Here is an 11,145-nt window from a genome sequence, read left to right on the forward strand (position 1 = left end):
CAATAGTCATAAGCGTTCGTAATTGCAAAAATATGCAACTTCTAATCGCCACCACTTGGCCCTTATTCATTCACAATAAACAATTCTCTGTGTCAACTTACCATTACTTACCATCTATTCTTGAAAATCATGAATACTTTCATGTAAGCATTTTAATAGTGGTTGGACAATTCTTCAACCCTCCATGGTAAGTAATTCCTGTAATATATGACTAACAAATTCAATCACATTAGTCACTATATTTTGAGTCAAATGAAATACGTTTGACTATCAATCAATTGTGCAATGCTAGATGATTTCTAAATCACAGTACTTTTACAAGTACTTAAAGAGCACTAACGCTAATCATCAAATGATAAACCACTGCTCACGTGCACACTGAACGAATTCTCGCTAAAGACATCCGCAAAGTGCTTCTAGATGTACCAAAAGAGCACCTAGCTCTCTAATCATCAAAACAGTCAATCACTGCATCATTTGAAAATGGTCTTAGCCCCTACTAAGACTTTCACAAGATTAGTAATACAACAAAGGAATTAAAATTTCCAATAACTCCATATTGAACATTAAACTCATTCCCTGTTAAATGTGCATAACACATTTCACACAAGAATTTATTTTTAACATCACATACAACTGATTAGTTAATTTCTTTAGCCATGAAAATCACAATAGACTAAAGAATTTCCAACCCATGGAAACTGGTTTCCACAACCAAACCGAGTCATTTTCATATCCAGACAGTTTCTTTGATAGAGACCTTACCAGGTCTAACATGGAATTCCACTGGCCAACCAGCTCAAGAATTCCAGGGAGAGGAAATCTGGGTAGACAGGTACCATCAACCCCTCCGGGCAGGTAGCTGCCATCAACCCAACTCCGGGCAGACAAGTACCATCAACCCCTCCGGGCAGGTAATTGCCATCAACCCAACTCCGGGCAGACAAGTACCATCAACCCCTCCGGGCAGGTAATTGCCATCAACCCAAGGCATTCCAGCCTTTCACAATCCGGGCAGACAAGTACCATCAGCCCCTCCGGGTAGGTAACTGCCATCAACCCAAGGCATTCTAGCCTTTCACATCTACTATCTGCAATTGTCTGGCATGTTAAATTTCTCTATTATCAATCTTTCCCAAAGTAATTTACATAATGAACCATATAATCATTATCATTAACAAAATAAACATGCATGTACACCATGCATTTACACTTATCCCTCATCATGGGTCCACAACATCTAGATTGATGGGAAACATATCTATCATACACGTTGTATGCATGCAAATTTCCCAAATAACATAATTCATGCATATCATATAACATCATTCTTTCTCATTTATGATTGCAATTCACATTGCAGCAATTTACGTGATGAATTTTCTTGTTGCCATTAAGCTACCACAACTTAATCCCATCAGCAACGTTAGTTATAAATATGCATCAGTTAACACGTATTCAATTTCCAAGCATTTTCATGCATATAATATTGTCATGTATAAAAGCATATGCAAATATTCATTAATGTATGAATGTCAACAACAGTTGAGTTAATAATCTAAACATTTCCAATTTTTCCATAGTCTGTTGTCTTAATTCAAATCGTCATTAATGGAGTATTATCTTACGCTTACTATGGCCAACATTGGCCATGCGTCATTAATATAATATACCACTTGTCACAATGACTAATCTTTGTGCATACCATTGCTTATCATATAAGCCCTTCTTTAATGTATGCAACACATATTCCCTTCACTAGAATACTACCATCATTTCATACAACAAACTACATACCTCTTCCTTAAAGGAAGTCATTTTAACCTCATCCCTTTCAGGGAATTATTAAAGATATTCATCTTTATGCATAAAAATCAAGATACAGAACAAGATTTACTTATCCATCCAAATCAAGAAATCAACACAACTTATCTAGCAAGACAATCTCTTCAAAGATTATTGTCTTCAAGAAAGTTAACATGATCACTTCCTCTATGTACACACAGAGTCATAATTCCAAAGTCACAATAGCTACCATTATGCAACATGTCTTTTCCTGACACAATTACTTTACTTCATTGCACATTGTTCTTTTCATGAAACAAGTAAGGATTTTGTTTCTTGCATGAACACTATTCTAATGTGTCTTTAAGGGAAAGAACCTCTAATTTTATTTTCAAGAAAACTCTCACAAAATCCTTCATCTTCATGCATGAAGTATGCACACTCTTAGAATGAAACTATATTTATGTATATATATATAATATACTCTTTCTTCAAAAAGTTAGAAGTGAATATCTATGTGCCTAGAAGCACATCTTTAGCTATCTTTATCATGCATGTAATGCATAATCATTTCACTAGAACTTAGAAACTAACTAGAATCATAATGCAATTAGCATATATATATTTTCCAAGAAACTTTTATCAAATAAAAATACATATTTTAATTCAAGAAAACTTGGCCACCTTCCATGCTATGTCCTCAGGACATTTATATGCCTCATCCTCTTTTCTCAAGAAGATACTTTGGCTATATTTAGCAAGGATTTTATAGACAAGAGACAAGCATTTCACACACAAGACTCACGTGGAGTCTTTCTAATAGGAACTACCTATTTTCTTTACCAAGAAAACATACAAAATAATCAATCTTTAACTGCATGCCTTAACACATTTTCTTTACCAAGAAAATCTATAAAAGAACCATTCTTTTATTGCATGCATTCAAATACTTTCTCTACTAAGAAATCATATAAAACATTCATACGTGTTCTTCAAGAAAGTGAGCAAGATACTTATCTTATCCTTGGATCAACATGCATAACTAACAAATTAAACCACCCTTACCAGAAGCAATTGCTCTACTTATGCAATTAGAAGCATGATCTCCTAAGTGTCACACATGCACCAGAGTTACCACTTGATGCTAGATGCAACAACTATCATAACACTACTATGTGACCATTTCAGAATAATGAGTTCAAGGAGACATTACGAAAATCATTAACATCAACACACTATAGTTATCATTTTCCAACTCCTTAAGCATTGTCAAGGGAATACTCACATGCACATCGAGCGCTATCTAGTCATCCCCAGACCTAGCGTCTTCTGCAAGATTCTGACACTCAAGCTTGCGCTATCTGGTCATCACCAGACTTAACGATTTCTTTTTCCCATCTCCGTCTGTCCCTACAGCACGGTCTTCTTCCTTCTCCTTGCTTCCTTTTCCTTTGGAAGCATCTATAGTTGGGGAAGGTAGTTAGAGTTTACTGACAACTGTATTAACATAGGTAGTCTATTTATGAATAATTATCACATGTAATTATACCATGAATGGGTCCTAGAAATGTTACCCACTGAACATGCCTCTCCAATTAACTTCACACTGGAATGCAACATGCATAAGAAATTCATCATTCCCATAGTAGAGATAAATTCAACCATCATTAAATCAAGGCTCCAATGGTTTTAATCTCACACAAGTAGTAATTAGCATAAACACATACTATGCTAATGAATTTCAATTAATTAGAGGGTAACATCATTAAATCTATTAAGACATAAGAATATACTATTCATCATGCATTCTCATGGTGAATAGAATTAAGAACTCTTCTCATAAACAACCGGAACTATAGCACAGAGAGAGTAAGAATCTTTATACACACATTCCATGCATGTGACATCAGTCAACCTTCACTTGTTTACGAATTGTAATAATCTTAAGTCCAATTCAATTAATGCATATAAGTTCTATGGGTTAGTCATACAACACTAACCAATCTCAACTACCAATCATCTTAATGAAACCATGGCAAAACTTAATCAAAAATTAGTTATGACAATCAAGTCTCGCTGCTTGACTCATTGCATGTTTTCAATATCTAAAGGGGTTCTTCTAATGTCCTTTTTAAAACAATTTTTCATCCTATTCAAGGATTTTTCCCCTAATTATATTCATGCATTGGCTCATTAAGTTTCGTTCATTGTAATTTCAATCTAGTTCAATAAATGCATTATTGTTATTGCCATATGTGCAAATCAAAAGTTGGTAGTTCGTTTTCACTTTCCTCAATGACTGTTCAATATTATTCTTACGTGTAATGAGTGTTCAATATTGTTTGTAAGTGCGACAAAAGTTTCATTGTCTTTTTCCCTCATCAGGAACCAATGTTATGAATGTAGTTATGCAACAACTTTACTACTTACTACTCAAAGCAGTTATAAATATGAATCACACATATCATGCCAAAAATAGTGTACTATGTAAATCAATATGTGAATGATTAAACTCATACCTGAGTTAATGCCTACTGATGGCGTACCTCAATATCCTTTCCGCTTACCAATTCCCAAAGGCGCCAGTGCTGCAACCTTTAGCTCTGATACCACTTGTCATATACCCCGATAACCTCGCATGTAAAAGTAGGGAGTTAGAAGTTTTTATACAATTACCACAAGTAATTAATCAATTCACAACTCCACAAATCATCATTAACCGTAGATATACTATTCATTATTACATCAAGTAAATTGCCATCAAAGACAGTAAGTTTCATAACCATTGCATAACCTTTCACCACCACTGTATTAACATAAACTGTCTCAGGGATCCTTGCATCCATTTCTTGATATCCTTAAACATATTAGATAATCATGTACGAAGACATTATAGTTATCACATCAAATAAAGAACCATCATCAACAAGGACTCATCATTATCAATGGACACAAAAGGCAATCACACCATTTGAACACCAATTTACCCTGGAAACCCCGTAGGGTGAAAACCAGCAAACGTTTAATCTTATTATTAAACGCTCGTGAGGGTTTTCACCCCTCACTCAATGGCTTATAAGGGATTCCATCCCTTAACCATTGTTATTAAAATCATTACAATGAATTATCATTAAGCTGTCACATAACTAGCTAAAAGCTAATACATTCTTTCATGTAATCTTTATTTACATACCGCCACATACAACATCTCTTGTGGCATGATTGTTCTAGCATTGTACGATCCTACAACTTGAACTCATCTGCATGAACCAATAATCCTTTTCCTGCCATAATGTTAGACATCACTTTCCTTAGGCACCATCTACCATCGTTTCCTGTCAATGCAGTCATCAACAATCTTGGCAACAAGATTAGTTACAATATTATGCAAACAATAATCAACCTCTAAAGAGATCTTTTAATATCTACTCATGTGCATGAGCAAGCATAACATACTAGCTAACTAGTACATCTATTCAAGCAAATTCTTGTTCTACTTTTCACAATGCTTATTCACACTGGTACATATCTTTCTCTAAAAACATATAACACATTGCTTATGTTTACATACCAGGTAATAACTATTGTTCTGCGCCCTTGCACATGCGTTCCTTTCACATAGTTATTTCAAGAAATTAACATAGTTTTGCTCACATACAAAGAACACATCTCCATAACACGATGACTGTTCTTTGAGCATCCATTAGCTTATCCTAATATCCCTTCTTTAGTATATGCAATGCACATAATCCTTTAATGATACAAGTATGGACTCATTAAATACTTCCTTAACCAAGAAAACATATAAATTATTCAATCTTTTACCACATGCATTACCACATGCATTAACCTATTCTCTTTACAAAGAAAACATATAAAAATAATCAGTCTTTAACTGCATAAATTAACATGCTTTCTTTACCAAAAACACATAAAATAATACAGTTTTTAACTGCATAAATTAACATGTTTTCCTTACCAAAAACACATAAAATAATACAGTTTTTAACTGCATAAATTGACATGTTTTCCTTACCAAAAACACATAAAATAATACAGTTTTTAACTGCATAAATTAACATGTTTTCTTTACCAAAAACACATAAAATAATACAGTTTTTAACTGCATAAATTAACATGTTTTCCTTACCAAGAAAACACATAAAATAATTCAGTCTTTAACTTCACCCATTAACATGTTTTCTTAGCCAAGAACCACATATAAAACAATCAATCTTTATTGCATGCATTATCATATTTTCTCTACCCAGAAAACACATAAACAATCCATCTTTATTGCATGCATTATCATATTTTCTCTACTCAGAAAACAAATAAAACAATCAATCTTTTACTGCAGAAGGCAATCACATGATATTTTTCCAACCGATTAATAAACGCAGCTTATTATTCTCTATAAAGAGTGTAATTACTTATCTGATGGTAATATATTTGAATAATCCCTTGAAAACCAGAGAAAGCACCGCGCCGTTCAATAGTCTTAGGTTTTCTTCGGCTCCAGCCGAGGAAGCTTGGGGAACCGTAACAGTCAGCACCCCATTCTGACAAGTAGCAGAGATAGCCTCCACGAATCCTGCCCTTTACCACATCTTGGACGGCTATGCACCCCGCCACCAGAACTCGCTTTCCGCAGATGATTAGACAACCCATCGGTGAAGCATTCCGTAGTTTAAGAAATGGTACCAAGAAAATAAAGACAGCACAATGGATGCGCTCATGATAGCGGCCGCAGCTGCAGCTTCAGCTCCAGCGTGTGTCACCAGAATCGTCGAAGTTAACAACAACATTGCTACTATTGATATCCAGCACCCCCCGTGCCATTTCCGTCTTGATCGATCTTATAAACAACACACCGGCATGGCATGGAGGGTTTACAATCGGTCGAAGGAATTCAGTGAAACTCCACCCGAAGTCGTGTCAAAGCGAAACCCCAAAAATGGCGATGGTCCGCTCCATGGTTGCCACGTCCAAAAATAACAGAAAATCCCCTCAAGAAAACCAAACCATGATTTATAACCAACTGCCTTCCCCAAATCCTCGCCCTCCGTGACTTAGTACACGATCCATAAATTTCCACCGCGGATCCTCTAACGTCATTCTGTTTTATGAAAACCAAGAATTGGTTTACTAACTAATTTGGTAACTTTGAATTTACATCGAGTTATTATGTTAGGGATATTACATTAAGAGATGCATTCTATAATTCAAAGGAGATGTTTATTTCTTTCATGCTTAATTTAAAGTTGGCACTTAAAGATGAAAATAAAATATTTTTTAAATAAAGAAATAAATAAATGCAACCTAAAAAGAAATGAATATATACGATTGGTTTTAGTCTTTTACATTAACTTCAGAGAGATAAAGTAATTAAATAAAAAGTTTTATAATTTCATTTTTTGTTATATAATTCTTACAGTTTTTAAAATTATTTCAATAGAAAAATTAAATAAACTATTTCAATATCTATACTAACAAATTTATTTCAATATCAATTTTAAGTGTATAGAGAAAGTGTAGTACACCTAGATAAAATAACTATTTGACTTATTTTATTTTATGTTAATTACTTTTTGGCTGTATGAATTAAATGACACGTGATGAATGATATAAATTAAATATTATTGATAAAAATAAAATTATGTGTAACAGTCCTTGGTTGATTTCCTATATAAGTAAAAATAACAACCAAGATCCTAAGACATTTATTTCGTGCTGAATGTTGGGAAAACACATAGTGATGGGGATCACTTGTGATTAATAAATTGTTCTGGAAATTGGCAAAGACATTGGTAAAGGAAAAGTGGCATTAAATAACATTTTATTTATGAAATAATGGAAATTATAATTAAAGGGAAATGGAAAGTCACATAATTGCATGAGGATGAAGTTGAAAAAAAAAATAGAGGAAACTGAAGAAAATAGAGGCCTCAATAATAAAAAGGCTTATGAGGATCAATTCACAACATTTCCTCAATTTTAGCGTGGAGCTCTCTTCTATTCTCTCTCTCATACTAATGCCAGCTTAGAGAAATCTTGGAGAATTGTTGGAGCATGCATGGAGCACTTTACTTTTCATTGGATTTGGAGAAAGAAGGCAAAGGAAAGTAGGAAAGCACAAGGGAACAAGTGGGCATTCTGCACTTTGAAGACGTTTTCCTCCTTTACCCATTATGAATTTTGACATGCTCGCTTGTACTGGCTCGCTTGATGTTGTGAACTTTGCACTTGCTTGAACTCACACTCTTGATTGATCAAAATAAGGGTGTCGAATACTATCGAAAAAGCACCCAATGTTTACAATGACAAGTTCAAAAGATATTGACTCACTTGAAGAGAATTGACCCAGTTGAGGAGAATTGACTCACTTTACATCCTATAAATGCACAATTTGGGTGTCAGTTCCAACTGAGAATGCACCCTTACAATTCAACTCAATTTGACTTTGATTACAAGCTGACTTACAAAACAATAAATTTATTTGCAAGTTATACAATGACTAATTGTCGTTGAATGTTGATGTAGACTTTGCCTTGGAATGCTTGAGTTTTTGGTTGCATTAACTTGATTTCCTTGCATGAATTTGATGTTGATGTCGAATGATGATGTTGCCAACATTGATTATGTGTTGTAGTTGCATAAATGCATGTGATTGTTTGTGCTTGATTGAATGCTCGTTGCAACTTCTTAAATCCAGGTGCTTTGATTAATGTTCTTATTTCATTCACTTGCTTTAGACTCCTTGTGTGTGTTACATAAGATAATTGTAGTGTCAAAACTATACACAAAACATGCACAATCAATCACTACAGAAGATGTACCTAAGATCCCCTTATTGAATTTCGGACGGATCTAGGACACTTCAACACCACAAAAAATATGTCTTTATTAAGTATTTGAGTACATCAACCTTTCATCCTTGAGGAAATTTGTCTTCAAAATCTGGATGTTCACTTACTCAATCTCTCTCAAAGTAAAATATTACTTTGGAGTACTACAATGACTTTCTCTAAAAAAATTCACTTATCACTCCAAATACAAAATATGCCCTCACTATTACATACCACTCTTATCCCTCCATAAAAAATGATGATCACTGTTTAAAAAGCCTTTATGATCATGCTTTTACATACTTTCCATTAAAAAAATAATTTTATGGGTTTCCTAAAATCACTTTATCAAAAAGTGACTTGACATTTCAAATGTTCATGTAAAAACTATAAAGCACACACCATCATATGCTTATGCATTTAATTGGTTGAGAGATCAATTACGCACCATAAAATATAATTCGTTGGAGAGAGTTTATAATCCAACTCAATGAAATAGTAAACATATTGCTCGAACACCGAGTAGTTCATATATTGAATGAAAATGATGTGATCAGCAGAATTAAAGCTCCTTATCAGGATTCTTGTGGAATTTCCTGGGATGATGACAGTCTTGTTGCTCTCTTGGCTCTTGAATTAAAGGCTGATCTTCTGATTCTTCTCAGTGATGTTGATGGCCTTTATACTAGAGCTCCAAAAGATCCACATTCAAAGCATTTGATTTCTCAACAACTCCATTGTGTGAGCCCAATGTAACATTGATTTTCAATACAAGGTTTATCATAACTCTCGTTGATACATAGTTTTCAATAGAGACGACATTCGATCTCGAAGCGATGTAGATTCTACATATGAGGCATGAATATTAAAGACATTTGAAAAATATGGCCTAAATAATATAGAGAGGAGGCACCTCCTCAACAAACAGTTTTCTGAGACAGATTTGTATCAGTCTGCTTCGTTGTAGAGGGAGCATATTGAAGAGTTTGTAAGTATTTTGCTAGGCTAGGCAAATTGAGTGTTATGAATTATAAGTAATTAAATAAAATAAATATAAATATTAAATAATTAAATATTCATTAGGTTAAATATTCATTAATTTAAGAAAAAAGGCATGTCAAAAAGACATGCCCATTCACGAAAGGACACCTACTTAGGTATATAAATGTGGGTCTCATTGTAAACATTCATCACACATACTTTTTTATATATAATAAATTATTATTATTAAATACCTCTTATGTATTTTTACATTCAAGTCTACAAGCTATCAGTTTTTATGCTTCAGTGGTATCAAATCCATGGTGCACAATATAATGATGTGAGTCTTTGAACGTTGTTCACCACACAATGTGCCATTACGTTCACGTATTGATTGCGTCGAGCAGTTTAGTATTCAAGAAGCATTTTAGTGATTAGAAAAATCAATTGAAGAAGTTAATGAACGCTGAAAGGAAATCAATAATAAGGAAGAAAACCATGATCAAAATGATTAGAATAAGGCACAAAACACTACTTTTAATAAAGGTGAAAATAAACTTGGTCATAGTGACAGAGATCCACATGAAGAAAATCTAAACAACAGTTGTGATGAGAAGGATAGTAAAAGTAGTTATGTGAAAACTAAAGAAAAAGACCACTCAAAATATGAATCCAGATAGGAATATGAAAAAAGAAGAAGAGGGTAATACTTTTGATGAAGAATCACCACATTCTACAAGAGATCTGAAAGAGGTTATGTCAATTTCAAATTATGATAATAATGAAGAAGATCGTAAAGATGAAGATAATCTTAAATATTATAATGGTAAATATAGTTGTAATGATGTTTTTCAGCAGAAGCCAGCAAGGCCACCTTTAATAAGAAGGTCAATGTTTCTAATTTCACAAAAAAGACCTCTACAAGCGATGAATTTTAAAAATGCAATTAAAAAGTTTCTCCCTCCAAGAAGTTCATTTCAGCCATTAAATTGGATGAAGATTTGTAATTCTAATATTTCATTACCTCAAAACCTATGTGATAAAAAGGACAATAGGGGTTACACCTTCATGGAAAATATAACAAATGGTTCAGCTACACTAAGTGATTTGCAACCACATTTGCCAGACATTAAGGTTTTTTTAGTAGATGTAAGGCCAACACTCCTAAGTACCTATGATGTAGAGTATGAAAAAAATTCTTTTGAGGGTTTAATTGGGATGATAATGAAAACTAGAGATGATAAGTCTGAAAGTTCTATTTTCAGTGGAGATTGTCATGAGTACAGTGATGATTGTGACAGTGATGAGTATAGTGATGTGCGTAGCATTAATCTTGATCATGTAACGAATGATGTGCACAGTGACATGGAAGATGTAAGAAACAACTTCATGACAAGGGGATGTGAAATTATTGGTCCCTCATGCTCTTTGGAGGATGCTAATCATGACAAGGACACTGAAAATATCTTCTTGAATGAGATCCAGATTTTGAGCCAGGATTCCTTGCATGGAGAGTTTCAACAGTATTTAG

Source organism: Pinus tabuliformis, chromosome J (genome assembly GCF_031772625.1).
Source record: "Pinus tabuliformis cultivar Carrire ecotype Pingquan chromosome J, CPIR1, whole genome shotgun sequence".
Lineage (NCBI taxonomy): Eukaryota > Viridiplantae > Streptophyta > Pinopsida > Pinales > Pinaceae > Pinus > Pinus tabuliformis.